The 26,255-nt window shown below is 38.6% G+C and overlaps 1 protein-coding gene across 6 annotated transcripts in view; it reads right to left on the bottom strand.

Moving 5' to 3' along the window:
• EPS8 (EGFR pathway substrate 8, signaling adaptor) overlaps positions 1-26,255 on the bottom strand; it is a 261,244-nt gene that overhangs the window by 97,710 nt on the left and 137,279 nt on the right. Inside the window, exon 3 of one of the 6 annotated variants that reach the window (XM_079936971.1) lies at positions 9,392-9,480. The exons of the other annotated variants lie outside the window; for them this stretch is intronic. The gene's annotated coding sequence lies outside the window, so the exon portion shown is untranslated. The remainder of the gene's footprint in view (positions 1-9,391; positions 9,481-26,255) is intronic. 6 annotated transcript variants of the gene reach the window in all.

Below are 26,255 nucleotides of genomic sequence, written 5' to 3'. Positions count from 1 at the left end.
ATGCGGCTGCTTCCCACTAGCTATCTACCTTACGTTTGGTAGTGTATATATGTCCATGCCTCTCTCTCGCTTTGTCACAGCTTACGCTTCCCCCTCCCCATATCCTCAAGTCCATTCTCTAGTAGGTCTGTGTCTTAGAAACATTATGATTTTAATTCACATAATTAACTAATGTCTTTGGCTTAAAAACAATCATTTTTCTTCATAGTAATCACTTTCTCTTCTCTGAATCACCTGTGTGGCCAGTATTTAATAAAAATTTACAAAAACAATAGGTAACACTTACTGAGTGCTTATATGGGCCAAACTTTGTTATAAATTCTTGGCATGCATTAATTCATTTGATAACCACAACTCCTCTAAGAGGTAGGTACTATTATTATCTCTATTCTACAGATGAGGAAACTGAGGCACAGAACAATAAAGCACCTTGCCCAGTATCACACAGTGAGTACATGGTAAAACCCCAAGCCCAGGCAGACCAATGTAAGAACCCAAACTCCCAGTTTCTGTGCTCTGTGTGTGTGTGATACCCCTGCCCATTAGAATGCTTGCCAAAACTTAAAAACACTTAATCACACACAACACACACATACATATAATTACACACATATACATCTGTATAAACATTTCACATTTACACAGTCCACGCCGAAATCTATGTATGCCCTTCTATGTTACCATTATATCAATAGGATTTGGGTACCAATAATACCAAGTCTTCAGTCTAGAAGAACAATTACTTAGATAAGCTTTGAAACATTCCACTGGTCCAGATACATTTATGTCAGTCTCACTTGTTTTTTAGTTCTAAAGCTTTGGAAACATCTCACAGAACTGCAAAAACACCAAAATGATACTGCCCTGGACACAGTCCTTGGGGGAGAAAAATACACATAACATTTCCTTCTTCAAAATAACAAGCAATTAAACTGAATCTTGCTGTTTGCTTCCTTTTGAGTAATCTAGACTGGAAAGAGTTCAAATATCTGACTCCCGCAGTATTTTGCTTCCAGTAGAAAGATCATCATTTAATATGCCACGTCAGCTAATAAGTGTTTCCTCATATCTATAACTGACTCACAGAAACTAGCTTAAATATTAAATGACTGCCTATTTCTAAACATTTGAAAAAGAAATTCCTATTTAGCTAAGGAGGCAGAATAAGTACTTTGAAAAGAGTCATACCACCCTGACCTTCAGATTATAAAGGGGAAATGTAAGAAGGGGAAATTCATCCCCTTAAAAGGAAGGGTGAGGCCCTTACAGTAGCAGCCTCAGGAAATATATTTCCAGTGTTAATACCACCAGGTGCTGAAGATTCAGGGGTGCTTTGGGAAGCCTGCATGCCTAGTGTGATTTGAGGGGCAAGACAGAGTCCTCCTGCTTCCTTACATGATACCATTTACCCAAGGGATACAGTGAATGAAATTCCGACCACTGGAAATTTATTCTTTTGCATTAAGCATTTTCATCCCTAGGAACCACGTTTAAACTGCAAACACTTGTGGGAGTAATAATGTATTATGTCATTAACACTTAAGTATAACTTATCAGATACTCTCTCCTAAGACAGGAGGAATCTAGGGTAATGTGAGAACATTACCGATGAAATCAGTATGCCCAGAAATGTAAGAAATCTGCCCAGAAATGCAGCAGTAGCAAAGTACTGAAGAAAAAACTTGCCTGCTTGATACTTTTACATATGAAAAGATATATTCGGTTATTAATAATTGCTGAAATTATGAAAGGAATTCCAGCTTATAGATGGAATGATTACTTATTAGAGGCAGACATTCTATACAGTGAGCAAAACCACGTAAGAAATTCACTCAGTATTTTCTGTCTACACCTTCCAGGAGTTGTGCTTCACATGAAGGCATATAAGAAACACCATGGTTTCTCTCCTTCAGGAGCACTTAGTTGAGCGAGACATATGCAAAGAGATAATTACAATGCAACTTAGTAAATGCTACTGTCGTGTTATAAAAAATGTACAATACTGTGAAACCATCAACCTAAGGCAGCTGTCAGTAGGTTTCATCTGGGAGGAGACGGTAGAACCAGGTGTTGAGAGACACAGGAGTGTGTCAATCAGCACAGGTGCGGGTAGGAGAGGACATTCTAGGCATATGCAAAGCATGGTACGTGGAAGGGCATGGTTTTTAGGGAAGAGTGAGATATTCAGTGTGGCTGCAATACAGGGTATATGAAAGATGATGTGGCAGAGAAGAGCTTAGCACGAGGTTGTGAGGGGCCTGGTAGATCATGTAAGGGAATTTAGACTCAGTCTTTATGGAAGCAGCAAACCAGTGGAGGCGGTAACAGTCTTACTACTAATTTTAATAAAATCACTATGGGTGCATTCTGGAGGGTAGACTAGATTAAGAAGCAAGGTTAACTAATTTTGAGATAATTTTATCTGTTTCTTTCATTCCTATGGGAATCTCCCCAATTGTATTCTGCTCTACATATATATATATATATATATATATATATATATTTTTTTTTTTTTTTTTTTTTTTTGGAAAAATTAAGACTCACCTATGTCATTCTCATAATGTCTTCTTCAGACTTCTGAATTCCCCAAGGAGAAGCAGGAAGATAGTGTAACTCAGCGGTCCCCAACCTTTCTGGCACCAGGGACTGGTTTCATGGAAGACAATTAATTCTTCCACGGACAAGGGATGGGGGAGGGATGGTCAGGCGGTAATGCAAGTGATGGGGAGCAATGGGGAGCGGTGGGAAGCAATGGGGAGCGGCGGGGAGCGATGGGGAGTGGTGGGGAGCGATGGGGAGCGGCGGGGAGTGGCAGATGAATCTCCGCTAACTCTCCCGCTGCTCACCTCCTTCTGTGTGACCCGGTTCCTAACAGGGAGGTTGGGGACCCCGGTTTAAACAATTTAAAATGTGCCTATCAATAACCTATAAGGACACAGCTCACATTTTCTAGAGTTATTAGTTACATAAGGAGCCCAAGGGAGCTATATTCATCCTACTTTAGAAAAGTTCATTTTAAAAATTCAGAGAGTGAGAGTTCCCTGGTGACTTAGTGATTAGGATTCCAGGCTTTCACTACTGTGGGCTCAGGTTCAATCCCAGGTTGGGGAACTGACATCCCACAAGCCATGCAGCATGGCAAAAAAAAAATTAAAAAATCCAGAGACTTAAGAGAATTGAAGATTGGTTTTTACTTTTCATTTAAAACATTCCTTTAATGGTATGGCCATTGCGGAAAACGATATGGCAGTTCCTCAAAAAATTAAACACAGAATTACCATATGTTCCAGCAATTCCACCTTTGGGTGTAGACCCAGAACTGAAAGCAGGAACTCAAACAGATACTTGTACACTCACAGTCAAAGCGGCATTATTCACAACAGCCAAAGCGTAGAAGCAAGCCAAGTGTACATCGACGGATGAATGGATAAGTGAAATGTGGTCTGTATATACAGTGGAATATTATTCAGCCTTTAAAAGGAAGGAAATTCTAATACCTGCTACAACAACGGATGAAGCTTGAGGCCGTTAAGCCAAGTAAAATAAGTCAGTCACCAAAGGTCAAATACTGCATGATTCTACTTATATGACGTACCTAGAGTAGTGAAATGCATGGAGATAGAAAGGAGAATGGCAGTTGCCAGGGGCTGGCGGGGTACAGGGGCTGATGAGTAGTTATCCTCTAATGAGTATGGAACCGTCTGTGAAGATATAAAAGTTCTGAAGATGGATGGTAGTGACAGTTGCACAACAACGTGAAGGTACTTGATGCCCATGAATTTACACCACAGATGATTTAAATAGTAAATTGTATGTTATATATATTTTACCATGGTAATAAAAAAAGTAAATGAGGAAGGAATAAACCGCTGCATGTCTGTGAGGTCATTAGGTATGGCTGCCTGGCCTGTAAGGCTAGATACTACTGCAGCTGCCTCTGTAATGGAGGATGCACCAGGACATCAGGGACTTCTGTGGCAAACACACACACACACACGAATTAAAACCATCCTTACAATGCTTTGTGTGTATGATCATATAAATATATACATACACATGTGTATATATACATATTTTGATTTGAGGTAAATTAGATTATCATATATTCTACTTTAATAAAGATCAAGACACACAATCCTTAATTTACAAAAGCAATAAATTGAACTGTGTGTTGGGGGGAAAAAAAAGAGAACTGGTCCAGTTTCACCAACTATTGATTTCTTGTCCAGCTCTAACCTTACCTGGCAGCCCCTCTTACAAACACCATTTCTCAGTGACCCTTAATTTTCTCATTACTCAAATGAAGTAGGACTCTATGTCCCACCCCCTACACACCAATCTTACAGTATACTAATGGGATAAACTAAGGCAATGTATATATAAAATTATTTTAACATAGAAAATGATTTGGAATAGATATGCTCTTTTACAAAAGGATCATTTGACTTATGAAAGGGCTCAAAGAATTTTTTTTAAATTCCTCTGCATTTTTCACTTTTAAGTAAGCATTCAAATAATCTAACGTGCATACAAACTTTGAGGAGAACATCCCCTGAACAAAATAAAATACATCAGTATTCCTAAGGGGGTAAATATATATACATTATTTATATTATATGTAAATAATATATATATAATATACACATATTCAATAAGATGGCTTCAATGGTCAAACTTTTAAAGTGATAAGATTTAGAGTTTGCTTTTATAATTAATTAGTTCATTATTAAGTTCCATACCAAATGTCAAAAGGAATTACAAAATGATATTAACAAAAGTTGATTCATTTAAAATGGGTAAGAAACATGTCTGTTTAAGAAAGTTATCATTAACTTGATGTCTTATGGCAAATCAACTGGTAACTGCAGGAGTTAGTCCCTGGAAATAAGCCGAGTGACACTGACAATATCTAACTCAGTCATTTTAATAGTTAAGAAACATTCTGTTTAAAATAAACAATCAAGAGTTTTCCACAAGTCAGTACCACCAATCCCCCTCCTAACATACCTTTGAAAAACATTCTTCAGGGGGCAGGGGGTGTCTGTTTTCCTCACTGATCAAAACAAAACTCACAACTCTTAGCAAGTATTTACCTTACCTGCTAGCCAATATTTCTCTTTTTGCAAGGAAATAGACTTTTGACATCCAGTATGAAATTCCTCAAACCTCACAATAAACCCCCCAAATCCGATACTGTCAACTGAAGTTCACTAAAGTTTAGGCTTAAACAAAGCACAGACAAGTTTATTATTAAATTCTTGTATAATCAGCTGTACGTGTATTGTTTTCACCACTTACTGCTCTTTCTTTTAACTCAGAAACTAAGATTTCAGAATAACCCTGAAATATTTTCTTTCCTTCTGTCTCCAATTCCCATTCTCTTTCCCACCTAAAGTGACCTTCTCTTTCCTTAGTTGTTGTGAACCCCTATTTCACCTCCATCTTATGGTAAATATCTTGTAAAATAGTCCTTCTAAGTCTATTACAACTTTATTTCACCCACTTGGGAAATATGCAACTCTCTCTCCTTCTCTTTCTACTTTATAAATTCCTCAATGCATCCAACCTGTAAGTGAAATTATCTCAATTTAGAAGCTCAGATTTGATTTTGAAGAATCAAGCTCCACAAATAGGAAGCATTTCAGTATTTAACTTCTTAATCAAACCTCTAAGCCCGATTATCATGTGTTACTTGGTCACCCAGTGATCACTCAGAGAACCTGTGATCATGTGTTCTAGTACAGAACACCCTCCCCACTCAGCTGGTTATTTTTAGAAAAGTAGCTGTATTCATTCTATCTCAGATTCAGTCCTGGCATTGTAATGATGCCAATTCACTTTTCCTCCTCAGGATCAGATGCAGCTGAAGTGGTCTGCATTCCTTTTTCCTGCCTTTTCTGTTCAGACTTTCTCCAGGTCGAGCTCCATTCAGATACTTTGACAGCTGTTAAGAAGGTTTGGGAAAGCTGGGCTGCCAGTGGCCTAGAGTAACCGGGGATTACCAACAATCTGAGAAGTTTAATGTAATTAGGTGAGCTTCAGACAGGAGGGGAGTAGGATTCACCCAGGCAATCCCTGTGCTCAAAATTATATCATGAATTTCCCAGCGAAATGTCTTTGTTCATTCAGTAAATCTTGGTGAGAGCTTGCTGTGTGCCAGCAGGTACGTCTGAGGCTGGATAGACAATGATGAACAAACAGATATAATTCCTCTTCTCAGAGTCATTAGGAGATACAATGGCCTTCTGTGATCATCCCTTGAATAAGCCAAGCTCTTTCCATCCTCAAGGCCTATCACACTCTGTCTGGAATAATTATCTTCTTTGTCTTTGGCTGCCTAAATCCTGTATCTCAGTTTAAATGACCTCCTGGGGAACTATTCCTCTGACCCCTCCAATCTGTATTAGATCCCTCATTGCATGTTTTCATTGCACCCTGAAATTTTCTTCATAAAACTTTACAATTAGACATATGAACCAATATTTGTTTAATAATCTGTTTTGCAAAGATAAACTGCTACCTGGTATACTCTCTATTGACGCAGAATACACTTTCCTATTTTGTACTTTATATTGAGAATATTTTAAGTCTCATCTTTCTTTTAGGTGAATATTATTTTAAGTTTTTAATATGAGGCTTGAATTTTCTGTTCTTTAAGTTTTCTCTATAGCTCTATATAATTTATCCAAAAACCTTCCTTCAAATGCAATTTTTATAATAAAATTACACAATTCTCCAACCAATTCTATTTTTTGTGTGTACAACTTGTGTTTTTTTTAATATTTTAGATACTGGCTAAAATGACTACAAATGTCTATATCTGATATCTAGATGTTTTCAAGCCAGAATTTTGAACAGACCATACTCAGTTTTTACAAATAAAGCTTCTCTACCATATTCTTATCTGGAGAAACCCAGACAAATACGAATCCCACTACTTAATAAATGTGGAGGCTTACTTAGCTTCTATGAGCCTGGTTTCCTCATTTGTAAAGTAGTTATAAAATCTTTCAAGGGTATGAGAAATAAAGTATACAAAGTCCCAAGCAAAATATCATACTAAATAAATATCAGTTCCTTCCTACATGTGGGGAAAAAAGAAAAGGTCCGGGGCTTCCCTGGTGGTGCAGTGGTTGAGAGTCCGCCTGCCGATGCAGGGGACGCGGGTTCGTGCCCCGGTCCGGGAAGATCCCACATGCCGCGGAGCGGCTGGTCCCGTGAGCCATGGCCGCTGAGCCTGCGCGTCCGGAGCCTGTGCTCCGCAACGGGAGAGGCCACAACAGTGAGAGGCCCACGTACCGCAAAAAAAAAAAAAAAAAAAAAAAAGTAAAGGTCCACGTATGAAAATATAGCCCTCTATGAAATATAATACCAGTTTCCATTTACCTAATCTGATTTCCTAAAAGGAAACAAGTCTAACTTTTTCTGCTTTATGGGCTATACTTCAGGGCAGGGGTTGACAAACTTTCTGTAAAGAGCCCGGTTGTAGATATTTGGGGTTTGTGGGCCACATATGGTCTCTGTCAGTGTTCTTTGTTTTTGTTTTTAATAATCTACTAAAAATGTAAAAACCATTCTTGGCTTGTAGAAAAACAGACTGGGCACAGTTGGCTAGCCCCCTGCTTTAAATTCACAGATGCTAATCGATCCTTCCTTATCCTCTTATCTGTATAATATTAGGCTCTTAACACTTGACTGAAAAGTTGCTCTCTCAACTATTTATCAAATCTTCAGTTTAATGAACACTAACTAAACACTTGTTTATATGCAAGGCGCTGTACAGTAACTGACTACCTAAAGAAAAAAAGACACATCACAGGTTGTAAAAGAAGTGCTAACAGAGCCTTTTGAAGCTTTCCTCTATTGTCACCTCTCTTCTTCCTCTTTTTTTTTTTCTTTTTGAGGCTACTACTAATCTGGACTTACAGCATAACCAATTTATGTTCATGACCTCGGGTTTCTCTCCCTATAATCCTGAGTTGAAATTGGTGCTAGCCTGAGCTCCTTGGTGAGAATCTGATTAGGCTTCTTATACCATAGAGTTAGAGGTCCCCTACTGCCCATCCTCCATCAGGCTCTGTCCTTCCAATTCTGATATATTGTTATAAATTCACTTGTTTCCCCCCCAACTTCCAAAACAATCATTTCTTCTTCTCTTCCCTAGTTCAGCTCACCTGATCTCTAACTGTCCAATTTTTCTCCCTTTTCACGTATAATCCCAATGGAAAAAACTCTGAATTTGGCATCAGAACGAGTTGTTATTGTTCTGCCTCTGACAAACTGTGCATTTCTTAGCCTGAGTACCTTTGTTTTTTCATCTATCACAGGGGTAAAAAGACGGCCTGTGATGCCAATCAGACACAGGTGGGGGCAGAGGAAATAATACATGTGGAAGTTATTTATTTATAATCTACAAAGTACTCTAAGAGACCACTGAGATCTCCGGTTCAGAAGTCAGATGGGATTCAAGATCTGGCTCTGCCCTTTATGTTTATGAATTATCGACCTGGGGCAAGTTAACTAACCCCTGTAAGCCTCACTTTCTTCATCTGTACAACAAAGACAGTAATAACATCTACTTTATAGGGTTTTGTGAGGATCACATGCCCTAATCCATGCCAAGCACTTATCATAGTGCCAGGCACATAGTAAAGGCTCACAAAATGTTAAACATTATTATTATTTAAGGGTAAGCCACTGGTCCCTGGTCTTTTAGGTTCAGTCTCTACGTGCTTCTAAGCATATCTATTTATTCCACAGGTAATTTTATACCCTTTTTCTACGACACTGGTTAAACAAGTTCTCTGGCATTTTTCTCTGTTGCACTGTGTTCCTCTTACAGGGTTTTTTTTTTTTTTTTTGCGGTAGGCGGGCCTCTCACTGTCGTGGCCTCTCCCGTTTGTGGAGCACAGGCTCCGGACGCGCAGGCTCAGCGGCCATGGCTCACGGGCCCAGCCGCTCTGCGGCATGTGGGGTCTTCCCGGACCGGGGCACGAACCCGCGTCCCCTGTATCGGCAGGCGGACTCTCAACCACTGCGCCACCAGGGAAGCCCAGGGATGATTTTTTTTTTTTTTTTTTAGTGTCTCTCACCATTCAAAGAGCGGGGAGAGGGAGGGTAGAAATGAAGGAAAGAGAGAGAACTGTCAGTTCACACGCTCTATGTTATCAATTAGTACAGTCAGTTCTGTTATAATGCGGCATAATATGTTGCTGAAAAATCACGATGCTATGCAAACTCATGTCATGAAAAGCCCAGGACTTAGGGGAAAAAACAGCTGTCAGGGACACATATAAAAAATAAAAGAGCCTAGGAAAGACCCTAGCACAGTTTTTCATACGTTAAATGGTTAAAAAGATAAATAAAAACTATAATAAATATAGCATCTTACCTTGCAAAAGACTTGAAGTGTGCTTGTGGAATTGCGTGTCCAAGGGCTGCAGCTTGTGAGTTACTGTGCAGTGGTAGAAAAAGGGTTATCTGAAATTGGAGGGAAAGTTATGAAAATGAGATACGGGTGGTTGTGATTCATGATATGCAGTGAAGTCAGGGAGCTGGAAGGTGTCTGAGGCGTGCGCGTATGCATTTTGTCTATTCCTATGTGGCTCAGTTCAGCTAGGTGAGAAGGCCTGTGTTGACCAACGAGGTGAAAATAAAATAAAATCACACATAACAAATGTGAAATTTACATTCTACTCAAGTTGTTCCCTAATATTAATAATGTAGGAATAAATTCTCATTTTCAAAACAAGCATGATAGCAGAACTGACTGTATTTATCCCCGAACTGTGAACTCCTGAAAAACATTCTCTGACTCAGATCCATAGTCACTATTTCCAAAGTCTGTGTTACCCTTCAATTTCCTATCAGCCCAAAGGCTTTACCTAGAAAAAGCTGTTCTTTCCTTGTCAGTATTAAAGTACTACACATAATCTAAATCATTTTTAAACTGCATCTTTGATTGTTTCTTCAGCTTTCCCTGCTGGGGAGATGATGTGCTATCCCCAAACATCCATTCCAACAGAGGAATAAAATGCCTCGTAGTCAATTACTCACTGCCATGGCATGACATTTATTCAGTTGCCAAATATTTACAATGAGCATCTACTAAATACATGGAAACATAGGAGATATAAGATGAAACCACATCCAACTCATCATAGTAAGAGACAGAGACGCGGCTCAGCGGATCATTCAAAGTTAGGCTATGCTACGCACGAGGCGTAAAATATTACAACACATGTAAAAATAACGGTAACACAAGACATAACATGAAGCACCTTAAGAAAATACAGCAAGCACAAAACAGATTAGTTTCAATGTTGGAAGAGGGGACCAGGAGAAATTTAATGGGCCTGATTAGTAGACCTTAAGGACGAGGTAAATTTTGCATATGAGGGAGAGACTTTCTTATTGTGGCATGAGTGAAGGAAAAAGCAGGACATGGAGGTGTAAAGCATAAAGAACAAGAAGTGTAGGCCAGGGACTTCCCTGGCGATCCAGTGGTTAAGAATCTGTGCTTCCACTGCAGGGGGCACAGATCCCTGGTCAGGGAACTAAGATCCTGCATGCCGCGTGGTGTGGCCAAAATAAAAAATAGAAATTGAACAAAAAAAAAAAAAAAGAAGAAGTATAGGCCATAAATTAAGATACATGACTACAAGTGATAAGTTACGTACCGGACTTTGAATTTGATATGATGGGAAATGGGAAAGCCACAGACAACTTTTAACCAGAAGAGTGCAACATCAGCTGTGAATGGGCAATGAGGAGCCCAAAGGGCTTTCAGAGATCCTGAATAAGTTAAGAGACTTCATTCAGAGTCTTTGGACACCAAGCCAGAGCAGCAGGAGGGCTTCCCCAACTACAATCCCAGGCTTTGTGTCCAAGATTGATATTCATGGCTCTACTTAATGGATACTAACCGTGTCATTTGGTCTGGCAAACTGTATAAAAAAGTGGGGGAAAAAAAAGAAAAATTACCTACAAAATGAAGGAAAAGTATTTTTTAGAAACAATGAAGGAAGACGAAGAATGCAATGCAACCTACAGTAATAATAATATTGTCAGATATTTAAATCTGACCATTAGGATCATATAAATAGTGAAGTTAAATAATATGGTTCTGAGTTACATCTAAACATCTGACACAATGTATTTTTAAGATTCAAGAAACTGTATACCAATGTTCCTAAAAGCAAGGCATTCTTGGACAAATGTTCATGTGAGATCTACAGCATTTCAAATGAGATTTTACATTACCAAGTACAGATAGACAATATTTTAATGTTTCTTCAAAATTTTAGAAAATACATTGAGAATTAAAACTACCACAAGTTTCAGCTAGTCAAATTCCCAAACTTAGTTAGTATATTGTATACAGAAGATTCTGTATACAAAGCTCATAAATTCTAACTAAAATAAGAAGTATAATTTTTCATAGAGCTGAAAATATCATTTTAGGTATCCACATGTCAAATTAAACAGTTAAAAACATACACAAACCTCAACTCTAAAATAAAAAAGAAGTTTTAAAGAATACTTAATGGTTTAATTAAATTAGAACTATCCTATAGCGTAAATGATCAAAAGAATGTATGATAATCTACCTCATTATATCACCTGCACAAAAATTTTATGCAATTCAACTAAGCTATTATTTAAAAATCTAAAATATAATGAGCTGACTTGGAGTCCCTTAAAATTCCAAGGCAGTTCCCTTAAGTAAACTTCATACCTACCTTGATGAATTAATGACACATGATTTCACTGAAAAATAAACCAAAAAGGAGACCTCTTTACACAATTTATTTCAGAATTATTTACATAGAAAATGAGTCTAAACATCTTATCCTCTCCAGAGTCATTTCCTCTTATATGCAGTTTACTTAAACTGAAGAAACTGTTTCCAAGTTTAGCTTCTGAAAACCAAAAACCTCCTTTAAAAGGCTCTAGGTACAGTAGGTACAGGGATATCCTTCTTAAGGTGAGAATAGGTGTGTCAAAAGACAAAATATTTTACATACCATTCCCAGAGTATGATTCCCAGAGTATGTATGAGATTTGTACTAAAAGTGATTCTGACATTTGCCTTGGAATTTTGGCCTGTAAAGCTGACAAAAGCTTTGTAGCAAGGGTAAAAATAAATAAATCCATAAACATCTCAAGGAACCTCATTTTTTTTTAGCTGACAAAAAGCTGCAAACAATGCTTGTATAAGTAGTTCAAACTTGTGTGAACTGATAATACTCCTATGGTGTAGAGAGTCTCAATAAATAATAGACACATTACAGGAAAATGAACATAGCCAAGAATCCATTTCCAAAAGGATCAATACAGCCATAACCATGGTACCCAAACTCAAGAAGGCATTACATTTACCAGCACCAAAACTGATGTAATCAGTTATTTACTTTTGTTATGTACTACATTGTGATACACTAGTATTAGCTCTCCTTTGTTTTTCTGTAGTATAAATCTTAATTTATACTTGCACTTAATTATTAGTAAGAGAACAAAAAGTCTCCTCCTGAATGTTAAATGTAACAAGCAAATCGATAAGAACTACAAAAATAGTTAGATCTCTATGTATTGAGAATTATATATATTTGCCATTAAGCTCAAATTTTTTATTTAAAACACCCTACATATAAAATTATGGTGTGTTATGAAAGAGTTTTATAAAAAATTATGGATTTTTGGAAAGAGTTGTTTTTTGAAAAATTCCATTAATTGACTATTTAAACATTTACAAGATCCATTAATATACATGGATTAAAAAAAAAAACACTTTAAATACACATATTCACTACTTTTTTTGGTCCCAAGCAAAATGTTTACACAGAAATTTGGCAGTGTTAAGTCTGTGGACTCAAAGCCAATAACAACCTAAGAAAACTGAACTTGGTAATAAGCACATTTTCATAGTACAACTAACGGTGTATAACAATCCAAAGTAGTTAATATTTATAGGATAATCACAGTATTTTGCATACCAGATTAATTTTAAAGCAATTTTAAGAAAACATGATATATCTGTGCTTTCCCAACTGTTAACAGTCAACAGATTTCTTCTTAGCTATAATTGGGGCGGGGGGGGCGGGGAATTAGTCTCTTAAACATCATGACCTAAGGGGAGGAAATCAATCCTGTATATCCCCATCTCTGTAAGCAAGAAGCCAGGAGGCAGGAGGCAGGGCCCTGTGGCACCTGGAGTACCAATTTCACCAAGTTCAGAATCCACTTGGAATTCCAAATGGGAATTTACAATATTGTCAAAGGGCTTATTGGGACTAAAAGCATTACCACATGTTTCAAGGTCTACAAATATACTCCATGATAATCACGCCTTTGAGAGCCCTCCTTAGCAAAGAAAACATTCACAAACTCAAGCTTACCTACCCTCACAATCCAGGCAGAGCTCCTCTGAGCGATCCTCCAGGCAATACTGAGAGGACATTCCTCTCTGTTCACTCGTTGTGCCAAGTGACCTTTGGCACATCAACATCAGAAAGGGTGGGGCTCGGAGCTTCAGTTTCGACATTGTGCTACACTGAACAAAGTTTCTCTGGTTTCTCCAGGGCGTTAACTAAGACTTCCTCTTCTTGTTAAGTAAGTCAACACAGCCACCACTACATTTCCAAGTCTTCCCTAAAGTGGTAAAGCTTTACATGGTACAAATACTGATGGGGAAATTACTAGGTGCTCTAAATTTACACCAACGCCATACAGGTGGGCTATTATCACTCCCATTTTAAACAGGTGATATCTGAGGAAGAGAGGTTAATAAGTAACTTGTGGGAATTCCAGGTGCTACAATATGGTCAACTGAGCTAATGAAGAAGACTTTCCACCATAAATAAACAACACAGAAAAGATGAGAAAGAGTAACGCATTTTAAAAATTAAATACACAGTTCCACTTGCAGTAAAGAAAAACCCCCTGGTGCCAAACCAAAGCTAAGACTGATGGCCAAAGTGGTAGTAAGCACAAACGCAAATATTGCCCGCTGTAGCCGCCAAGGAAGAATCACTGGATTCTCTTATAGCTCTTAGGTCTAACTGAAATTGGTAAGGAGATGCCCCCTCAAGGAATGGGATCAGAAGAAAGTTCTCTCTCAGGAGAGCAGAGTTAGGCTAAATTTCTGGCCCGGCTTTTCTTCAACACAGGATACAACCTGTCCAACCATTTGTAGCAACCCTGATGCCCATATAGGGACAGAAAAAGAGATCTTGGGCACACAAGTTGGGCATAAAATTGGCTCTGAGGTGCTTCCATAAAACTGGAGCCATTGTCAAAGGGCTGCAATCACAACTGAAAACTGGTGAGGGGGCAGGACAAATCCACCCACTGTCTTAGTAAGACCTCAGTGGAACTTGTCTCTGAGAATCTGGGTGAGAGGGCAGGGGAAACGTTTACAACCAGAAATTAAAACCCTAAGCCTCTGTCACAGCAGTTCTGAAGTCTGAATCTTATTTGTATGAGAATCTCCAAGCTTAAGAAATTAAGAAAAAAAGAGAAAAAAAGGTTCCTGGGCTTGTGATATCCCTGGAGTATGTGAAATAAACAAACATAAAAATACTTTAGAGCTTCCCTGGTGGCCCAGTGGTTGAGAGTCCGCCTGCCGATGCGGGGGACGCGGGTTCGTGCCCCGGTCCGGGAAGATCCCACATGCCGCGGAGCGGCTGGGCCCGTGAGCCATGGCCGCTGAGCCTGCGCGTCCGGCGCCTGTGCTCCGCAACGGGAGAGGCCACAACGGTGAGAGGCCCGCGTACGGCAAAAAAAAAAAAAAAAAAAAGGGAACAGCATCACTATAAATAGGTAGGATTTTTAAGCTTGTTTAGAAAAGCACTTATCAGTGCCAGAACTCAATGATCTGACAGAACCTACTCACACCAACTTTTCTTCTCTGTCACTTTTCAACCTCCTGGCCACTCTGCCCTACAACTCCTCATTCTGGAAATTCCAACCCATCTCCCAAGCCATTGGGAAACCTCCAGCACCCTTGCAAAACAGATGGAGTGGAAACTGTGATGTACGACCCAGATCCCCTTTCACAACTGAAGGATTTCTTCCCCAGCTGCTGCAGTGCTGCCAGCATGCGGGCCTCAGCTATCAGCTGTCTTCAGAATGGCCTTGGCTGAAGTCTCCCCTTGCAAGTTCATGCTCCCCTCCCAGGGCAGCCCACATCCAAAGACTGGCTGACGTGGGGAATATAAAGGCTTGCCCCCCTCTCTCTAGCTGGAGACAATGGTGAAGCACCATCCCAGTTTTAGAGCCTCTAGGGGCTCAGATCTCCACCAAGACTACAGGGCAGCCTAGCGTCCCCTCTGCCCAGGGCTGGTTTCTTCCTTCCACTCCACAGCGGTTGATCTCAACAGCACTTTCTAAGAAACTTCCAGGGCACTAATTTCCACCTCAGAGTCTGCATCCTGGGGAACTCCGACTACAACAGAAGAGCATCCGAAAAAAAAAAAAAGGGGGGGGGCAGGATATGGGGCAGTGCTGTCAAGGAAGTGAAAAGAATAAGAAAGCCTTGAAACCAGCCAGGAGAACAGCAGAAAGTACTAATGTAATCTCTTTCTTTGATAGTAGAAGGGAAACCCTTTTTCCAAATGAACAATATAATCACAAAAATTCCAACCCAACGTATCAGTGTATCTCTGAACTTGACAGTCAAAAAGGATCTTACAGGGTATTCCAATTCTAGCCCCTGTCATTTTGAAGATAAAGCTTTTAGGCCGTGGATCTGCTAAATGCCAAAACTGTTGCTGATTAGAAATAGGCCCATTTATTCTTTTAAGACATTTACTTTCCCAATAGCAAGTTAACAGGCACATTTAATACCCTGCTAAAACAAGGTTACCAGGGCTTCCCTGGTGGCGCAGTGGTTGAGAATCTGCCTGCTAATGCAGGGGACACGGGTTCGAGCCCTGGTCTGGGGGGATCCCACATGCCGCGGAGCAACTGGGCCCGTGAGCCACAACTACTGAGCCTGCGCGTCTGGAGCCTGTGCTCCGCAACAAGAGAGGCCGCGATAGTGAGAGGCCCGTGCACCGCGATGAAGAGTGGCCCCCGCTCGCCGCAACTAGAGAAAGCCCTCGCACGGAAACGAAGACCCAACACAGCAAAAATAAATTAATTAATTAATAAACTCCTACCCCCAACATCAAAAAAAAAAAAAACAACAAGGTTACCAGCAGTGATGTATATGTGTGTGTGTGTGTGTGTATACAATTTCTAGCTTTCTTTAATAGTCATGGGAAAATGTGCAGCAACCAACCAAACCTATAACGTTCCAAATACATATTTTTCATGTCTACTTCTGGTGAGCTGCCCTATCTTAGAAAGGGGAGAGAATCAACAAAAACCCATGAGCCTTGCTTAGATTTGTCCCATGTCCCAGTGATATAATTCTGATACGTCTTTTAGTCCTGAATCATTGGTAAAGATGTTAACGATAGTTTTATAAAAGGCTAATCTGGTACAGGCTGGTATATGACTAATCATTATCCAGAATAATAATAAAAAAACTGCATGGACTAAAATAATATTCATATACACACTCAGAACGCCAATGACATGGGACAAATCTAAGCAAGGCTCGTGGGTATTTGTTGATTCCCTTACCCTTCTAATATAGGGCAGCATACCAGAAGCAGTCATGAGAAATATTATATATTTGGAAAGTGATAGATTCGACTGCTGTACATTTTTCCATGACTACTGAAGGAAGCTGGAAATTGTGTGCGCACATGCACGCGCGCGCGCGCACACACACACACACACACACACACACATATACATCTCTACTGGTAACCTTGCCCTACATTCCACACTTTGTAACCACGAATATAGAGGCAGACAAGATAAGTTATAGCAAACCCTATCAAACTAAGCCCACTGGATCCAAAAAGACATGAAGTCATTTACATAAATTGTTAGGACAGCCAAGCAGAATGGATTAACACTGTTACAATCCACTCATCTTGGAAACCTAAGCAGAACTGCACTCTCAGTTCCTCAATATGTCTTTCATTCCTTCCTCTCCTAAGAATCACAATCTGCTGGGTCTAAGCCAACCCTTCTTCTCCTAACTTTAAAACCTTTTTTTAATGGGAGTAAGAAATTAATGTGCTACAAATATGAGAGAATCCAAAAGAGGTTTCTAAACTCTAAATTGTATATGTCAAATCTCAATTACATACAAGCTAAGGGAGTTGAATTCATATGGGCAGAATGACCAACCAAATGCTCTAACAACTTATCTGGAAGAGGAATGACAGTGCAATATAATTCATATTGGGGGAGAATCATGTCAAATTATTAACATTTTATAGGCATACAAAAGGGCAAACATGCATGGCATGTGAACGAGAGAAAGAACCAATTTGTTCATATAAAAAAAGATCAAATGAGTCACTACGGGTTTAGAGCTATTGTTTGGACATAGAATCTGGGTTAAAGGTAGAAAACATAAAAAGAGAAGAAACATATAAATGGGCACTTCTTGGGGTGAATAAATACAAACAATAGGACCAACAATACTCATTCTTCGCATAAGTTATTTAGAAGAGTGAGATCATAATTCAATTTTAAGTCTACAGATGGCTTAAGTCTCTCATTATGTTAGGAAAGTACTGATTTAAGAAAAATGAACTCATTATTACTGCAAAATAATGTAATTGTATATAAGTGAATAAAATGGTAGTTTTGCCTTAAATTGGCAAAGTTTATATATTTGGAAAACATCACACAAACTTACTTGATTATGGACTTTAAATGTCATTTTCAACCTAGAAATCACTGTAGAGTTCCAATAAGTCACACTTTTATTTGGCAATTTCAATCAAAAAGCCAACAAAATTTTGAAAAAAACATGGTGAAAACAAAAGAAAAAAGTGATTTCTCGTTTCTATTCATGTCCTATAACCAAAGAGAAGTTGGAAAGTGTGAAGACCTCAGCATTGGGAAACCAAACGCTTGTGTTTATGCCCCAGGTCTGCCACTGAATAGCTCTGTACCCGGGCAAGTAACTTAACCTCCCTCCGGCTGCATTTCCTCACCTGTAAAAGGAGATCAATGAGACCAATTTGTAAACTCTCATTCACATCTATTCTAGAACACTTACCTAATTCAAATTTAAAAATAGAAAATCTACTTAATTAGATTTGGACTAAAACACAGCCATTGGCAGTTTTACTCTTTTCAACATAAAACGGTTAAGTTTTCAGAAAAAAATAAAATTACCAAATAGTCAGAAAACCTAATGATAAATGAGGAAAAACATTAGTTTGCACGAGGACGTCTATAAATTCACCTCAGAAATTACAAAGAAACACTTTACAGAACCTCCAATTTCTGCTGAAAATTTCCCATTTAAATACAGACTCCGCCGAAACACAATAGACACAAAGAATTTCTGAGAGGCAGGGAAAATGGAAGCTTTTGGCGTGCAGTACCAATATTTCCCATCATTAAGATTTCACTTAGAGCTTCCTCATTTCACCTGGCTCAGATGGTGCTGCCAGTCCACGTAACTGGCTGCGTGAAGGCATATCAAAAGAACTGATAGGATGTTCCTTGTAAAACAGCATTTTTTTAAACTTATAACGTCATCCCCCAAACCTATGCTTTCCACAAAAAGTTAAAGTCTAAAAAAAATGATAGGACTACTTTAGCCTATTAAAATCATGGGTGCCTTGGAATTCTTAAGTGCCATTTGGAAAGAAAAAGACATTTACTAATAAGAGTACCAATCCTTTCCCAGAGTACTTTTACCTTAACTCTGTAACAGTCATGAAATTATCACATTAGCTAGATAACATAACTTAACTTCTCCTAACCTATAATCATGTGCTATAGAACCGGGAAGAAAGGGAGGGAGGATGAAAGGGAGGGGGTAAACCAGCAAATACTGAAAATAACTGAATGCTGATAAGGTACTGTCTTACCAAAAAATCAGGAGAAATGCCCAAGTTTCATTTCAAAGCATGTACCCTCTGAAATGCTGCACAGAACCATCCTGTATATACTTTAACAAGCTAATACTGAGCAACGAGCCTTGAAAAATTAAATCAGGCAGCATTACAGTAAACAGAATGAAACCCCCGTTTTCAGAGCAGCAGTTTAGAGAAAGCTGTGTAAATAGCTGTTAAAATGATATAGCCTATGGCATCCTTCGAAAATAAAGCCTGCGATTAAATTTGCACATCAAATGATCCTTGAAGCCGGTATGTTACCACTAAATAGGGGGTGGCAGACGGGGCTTAAATCAGACAGGCCTTGCCAGTGGCACAGAGAGTTGCCGTCACGCAAAGAAAACCCCCTGCACAAACACCGAAGCTGAATGCAGGAGGCTATACCAGTTTTAAAAGTGATTTAACTTCTTCGAAGATCATTGGACTAGAGTGTGCCCAGTCAGCAGAATTTAGTTATGGCCTTCGGCGGAAAAGTGCTAATACAATGAACGGTTACCCTGGTTGGGCAAAATATTAGGGGTCACTTATTTTCAGTCGATAAAATGTTGATTCTCCAAACCAATTCTTAATCTTTCTTTAGTTTGCAGTTTCAAGACCTTTTAATGATGGCTCTAACACTAGTCTCTAATTCCCCCGTATTCCTGATGTGGGGCTACAGAAAATAGACGAAATAAACCTATGTCAAGAGTAGCATGCTGGGGGACGGGTAAATAAATTAGAAGTTTGGTATCAGCAGACAAAACTACTATATATAAAATGGATAAACAACAAGGTCCTACTGTATAGCACAGGGAACTATATTCAATATCTTGTGATAAACTATAATGGAAAAGAATCTGAAAAAGAATACATATATATGTGTGTGCGTATATATATATGTGTATAACTGAATCACTTTGCTGTAACTAACTAACACAACATTGTAAATTAACTATACTTCAATATAAATTTTAAAAAGAGTAGCACGTTGTGGTCAAAAGAGCCATGGATTTGAAACCTACAACCTTAATTGTTTCCCCTGGCTCTACAATTTTGTATTACATGACCTTAAACAAATCATTAGTATAGGCAATAGAATGTAAAGAACTTGACTTTATGTGCAAAACAGGTAAGCCCTGTTACTCACAGCTGTATGACTTTGGCCAAATTACTTCACTAAGTCTTTTTTGCTTGTCTATGAAGTGAAAATAACAGAATCTTCTTCATAGAGGCTGAATGAAATAATGCTGTCAAGAGCACAGCACAGTGCCTGATTAACTGTCAGGAATAAATGATAGCTTAAAAAACGTCACTACTTCTCTGAGTTTTCTTTACCTTTTTAAGTAATCTGCCTCAGAAATCAAGATGTTATATCTTAGAATAATTTCCTGTGCTTCACAGTATCTTTATCAGGTCACTAATTATTTAAGAAAGCTGAGTCTCCTCAAAATTAAAAGACCTACATTTTGTTCACAGCTACGTAACCTTCTGTATTTGCCTTTAAACTCTTCTTTTCACTTTGGTTAAATAGGTATTTCATAATGATCTGTGATCCTATTTGATATTTATCACAAAAATCCCGAAGTCTTTTAGACTTCAAACTAATTTTGAAGTTTCCCAGAGGGTTCCTGGAAAATCTCAAAGGATTTGTCTCTTATCTTATAAAAGAGAGGCGTTAAAATAATTAGGTTTATTTGGAATTTAAATGACATGGGAAGGACTGTAAAATAAGATGTGATGATAAACCCTCATAGGTTCTATGTGTATGGATAGATCCTATTAGTGTAAGTATTTCAGAAATTGTGTGAAGTTCATAGAAATGTGTCAATACTTGTCAATAATTTGCCCGAGTATTAAATTGCTGTATGCCACAGAAATAACTAAATTTCCTTATCAAATGAACTCTCATAAGAACTTTAACCATGACTGTTTTTAAGTCTTTTGTCATTCACAGACAGTTATTGTTTTACTCTGATTCTTCCCCTAACGTTTTTACAATCAGTTACTGTGAGAACACTCCATAATGGCATAACTTGAATACTTTGAGACCATGCCACTGGACTGTGTAAGAATTTCCAGAACTAATGCAGAAGCTGATGGATTCATAGAACTGCTAACCAAAGATGAAGCAGAACATGGGACTGAATGAACTGACTGTTTATGACTTTTGTTTGAAGCATTGCTGGTTCTTTAATGTTACATCTTCCAGATGTAAAGAAATCTTTTTCTCTTTACTCTTAAGCTACCTATAATTCACAGCAATCTGGTGAATTACACCTTTGTTAACAGAATTGAAGCAATTATCTCTTCTCCCTACCTGAGCCCTCCAGAATTAGAAAACCCTCCATGAGTGTTCTTATTTTCAAGGCAATATAGTTATTCGCATAAGTTCAATAAGCATCTGTTCTCCTTGTAACAGGACACAATCGTAAATATTGGCTATATTAGCAAAGCTTGGACTGGAATGTCATGTCTGAGAATGATGTGCACAGAATCAGATATGACCAGACAGCTTTAAGGAACTAAGGTTTAATTTAAGGAGCCAATATATGTATAAAGCTCCCCTTCAAAAACCAGCCTGGTACCTTGCTTATAAGGTTCCTGAACAGGTGAGTAAGGAAGGTCACTTCCTGGAAGACCCAGGAACCTCGGGATATTTTGGGGATCTCGAGAACAGTGTAATTCACCCAAGTCTATAAGTGTTACAGGCAAAAGCTGAGGGTGTCATTGGCTTGGTTTCCTAATCCTGAAAAGATTTTAAAAGTCCAATCTGAGATTCCTTATTAGAAGTGGTCCCAGCAAAGCAGACTTAAAAAGAGCATATAGGGCTTCCCTGGTGGCACAGTGGTTGAGAGTCCGCCTGCCGATGCAGGGGACGCTGGTTCGTGCCCCGGTCTGGGAAGATCCCACATGCCGCGGAGCGGCTGGGCCCGTGAGCCATGGCCGCTGAGCCTGCGCGTCCGGAGCCTGTGCTCAGCAACGGGAGAGGCCACAACAGTGAGGCCCGCGTACCGAAAAAAAAAAAAAAGAGCATATATAGTCAATCACTATTCTTGCTGGACTGATGTAAATAATCAGGCCAAGTTTATGAGAATAGACTTATTCTGCAAACAAATTAGTCTTACTTAGAATACCTTTGATAGAAATGGGGGTGTCAATAGAAACAAAAATTATGTTTCAATGGAAAACTACAGCACACCCCTGTGGTTATTAAATTCTTGCCTTGTTCATTGTCTTTGAGGTTTTGTTATCTCCCTGTAAACTGGACTGGATCCTGAATTCTTCTAGGATCCTCCAATACCTAGCTACAACTCTCCAAACTGATGCGTCCAATTTTTCTCCCACCCTTCTGACCTGGAATCACTGAAAATTAAAACTGTCTCTTTCCCAAAGTCCGGCAAGCTGCAGCTGGACAACTTGATGTGAACTTCAGAGAAATCACCACAATAACACATGTATGGACAACCCTCCCGCCTGTTGCCATGTGGGCCCCTCAGAAAGTTCACCAGAACACCTGATGACATCACCAGGGACAAACTATGAACCAGGAAAATCTGTCAGATTGCTACTGCTTGCTCTCACTCCATCTGAAGATTCTTTGAGTCCAACGTCTAGAAATGATCGTGACGAATGATTGCTCTCTGGACTCAAAAACTAAGTTCATGGTTTGTTCTAACCATTAACCTGTTTTTTCTTTTGTCTCCATGGAAATGTTCAGGACTCAGAGACTGTTTTAATGGGTTATCGGACAATCTACAACTAACTCAGTTTCTGGACTGTGAAAGTTCTTGGGGAAGTTTCAGAATGAATGACAGGGTTCAGGACACACTACCCCCCAAATATGGCACCTTGGCATACTGAATATTTTAAGGTGAAGGAGTTTGAGGAAACAGCAGAAGCAGGAAGGTCACCTGATCTTCACCAAGATTTTCTCCCCTGAAACAGGTCCTAAAACGCTCGTGTGAGAAGTGCGCTTCCTACACCCAGAGAAAAGGAGCGTCCTTATCTCTGAAGACAAAGGGCCACAGAACAATCCGAACACACAGGCCTTGTTAAATCCCCCCCACTTCCCTACACTTATCTCATACTCTTTAATCTATCACATTCCTGCCCAGCTGTCCACTCTTCATAAAACCCAGCATAAAAACACTCAGATCTAACTATTTCTTCATTTCCTTATGAAGGCTCCGTGTCACATACAACTTTCACTAAATAAATATGTGTGCTTTTCTCCTGTTAATTTGTCCTTGTCAGTTTAATTTGCAGGTCCAGCCAGGGACCCTGAGAGGGTTAAGGAAAACATTTTCCTCCCCTATGCTCCACAGACATTATACTTACACTCTTACCAATAGTTTATAAGGTTCTTTTTCTATTCTCCCACACCCTCACCAAAACACTACCGCATCACTTGTTTTAAAAATCTATTCCAATTTGACAGAAGAAAATTTTTTCACACATCTTTTAGTTTAGCAGTGATATTCATCTCTCTTTAAAACCATTTCTGTATAACTTCTTCAAAATTTTCTTGCTGATTTTTCACCTTTTTTTCTTTTAGACCAACAGGATTCATTCTGTCCATTGTCAGCATGGATCTTTAAAAATTGTGTATATAAGGCAAAAATGCATAAGATTTTTCCTCTAGACCAAAATAAACATACAACTTAAATATATGTTTTCAATGTCAAACTGTAACTTACAAAACATAACGTAGACCCTATTCTATATCTATACCTTTAAAAAAAAAAAAAGGCAGATTAGGTCTTTCTGTACTCTCAATAATAATATCACACATGATCCCTGAACTAAAAACCACATTTGTTTATCTTTTTATAAATCCGATGCATGTGGTAATCCTTTCTTTATCCTGCCTAGATTATTCTAATTATATTTAATCTAAAACCAGAAGTGGTTTTTGACCAACTCCCAAGTTAAGGTCATTTTGTACTTCAGAAGATAAAGCTTACACATTAACCTAATGCTACCTCTTCCATCCCAAAGAGGACACAGCTTAATTTTTACCACAAAAACAGAATTAAGTTTCAAGATAACCAATACATTGACTATTCTGGTACCAAAGCATCACTTCATTTATGTGAGGATGCCTGTTGTCACTCTTTCTTTATTTCTTAATGACTTTGAGTATTATAGTATTCACTGACACTCAAAATATCACCCCTGAGTCAGTCAGTCAGTCAATCCCTAAGGCTTATGAACTTCCAGAGCTTGATGTCAAAATCCAATCCTCACCTCAGATTCCCAGGATAAACTGTGCATTTTACATATATGGTATGTTTCAAATGCCACCCAAAAATCTCCCTTAAATGACTTCAACATTCTAGAGAAGACTAAGATTCAGGAAGAACAAGGTGGCTTTTCTGAATATGAATTAATTTTATCAAATGCTTTCTATATCTTTAGATATAAAAATTAATTCAAATCAGCTATAATTCTATTTTAAAATTTGGCTGCTATGGTATAATAGGTACATATTACATAGTCGCTTACATGGATTTCAAGATTTTTACATGGATCTTTTAGAAAGACACATACATATGCATAACTCCCACACCAATTCTCTTGGCATTGCTCCATTTTGTAAGGGATCCTGTTTACAGACATCTCAGGATCTGCAAGTAATGGATACTGCTTTAAGTAATGGATACTGCTTCAAGGTTCCCCCCCGCTAAATTAAGATAGTACAAAATGCATGAAAATTATGAGCCTTCAGTTCACTTTATGTCATTTTGATTCATTTAACAATGAAACAAAATTCAATATCTACAAAAGATCACTCATTCCCAGGTATCCTGTTAGGGAATTTTTTTTTTTTAAATCCACTCTGTTTACTTCAAGGCAAACGCTATTCTGCATGCCACGAGGATACCACTAGCCCACGGACATATGCCAATAAATCAGGATAAGCCAGAAATATCTGATACTTACCTGCTAGCTCTCTAAGCCAACTTCTGCTATTTGTGAAGACTGTCAGCAATTACAGCAGCAACACACTTTATCTCACATCACTAACTTTGCATTGCCTGAAATCACTCTCAGAGTGTGGGTATGCACACACATATATAGTCTACACAGCACTTTCACCTTCTTATATTTCATCTTAATTCTCTTTTGTCACCCTATCGAAAATTATACAATGGGGTTATACCAATGACTCTTAAGTCATACGGTGACTCACCCACTACTCAGTACTAACCTTGAACATCAGATCTGTAGAAATCTCATTACAACAGGCCTGATTCATCACGAAAGGACAGAGATATAGAAGAGGGAAAAAATATGAATGAGGGGAAAAATATGAATTTTAAAAATTCATAAGCTCTCTCAATAAACAACTATTTATAGTATATGTTTATTAGGTGTCTGTTGAAATTATTTGTTGAAATTTGTCTCACGTGAGTAGGCTGATTGGTTCATAAATAAGATGCAGAATTTGCCCTTTAGGTTACTCTGTATTACAGATATAGATACGCACACTAAAAGCATACTAGTAGCACAGGTATATGCATAAACATTAAACACAGCACGAACCTAATAAAATCGTACTTAAGTATAAATAAAAGATCAGAAGACTTTAATATGATGGCTAAGGAGGAGTTAGTCAGAAAAACTGAATAAACAGACAAAAAGGTTTCGGGAAGCAAATTGCCACTTTTCTTCTAGTAAAGTTAGAAAGACTTTGCGGGGAGCTAATACCTGAAGATGATTTCACAACCACAACTAAAGAGCCTGATAAAGCAAGAAGGATTAAGTGTTCCTTCCCTATGAAAGACAAGCTGAGGAACAAAGGATACAAGTAGGAAGGAAAACAGCAAGAAACAAGATGAATAATTATTGTCAAGGAGGACAGAGTGATAGGATTGGGGGAGGGGGCTGAGAATTTCATATTCAGCTGTGGGGTATAAAATTCAGTCCCTGTCATTGGCAGAGAAGAAAATCTTAAAACGAAACCACCTTGAGAAGGCAGCATCAGTTCACTAGAGTTCAGATATGTGGCAAAGTCCAAGTCAGAGAACTAGAACAGCTAAGTTCTATAGTGAAAAATGCCAAGTGGATTTATGAAAAAGGGTCAAAAGGGAAGTGCCAGGTTTTGTCAAAAGCCTGGATAGCTATGGAGTGACAGCAAAGAGTGAAGATATATGTATGTGTGTATATATATATATATACACACATACACACACATATGGACATATATACAGAATGCTTTCTTGCTGGAGACATTCGTGATGCAGTGGGCGTTCCTCAAAATAGTGAGATGGCAATAAGAGGCAGGTTTTGAAG

Source organism: Stenella coeruleoalba, assembly GCF_951394435.1.
Source record: "Stenella coeruleoalba genome assembly, chromosome: 11".
NCBI lineage: Eukaryota > Metazoa > Chordata > Mammalia > Artiodactyla > Delphinidae > Stenella > Stenella coeruleoalba.
This window is presented reverse-complemented; position numbering and strand designations above follow the sequence as displayed.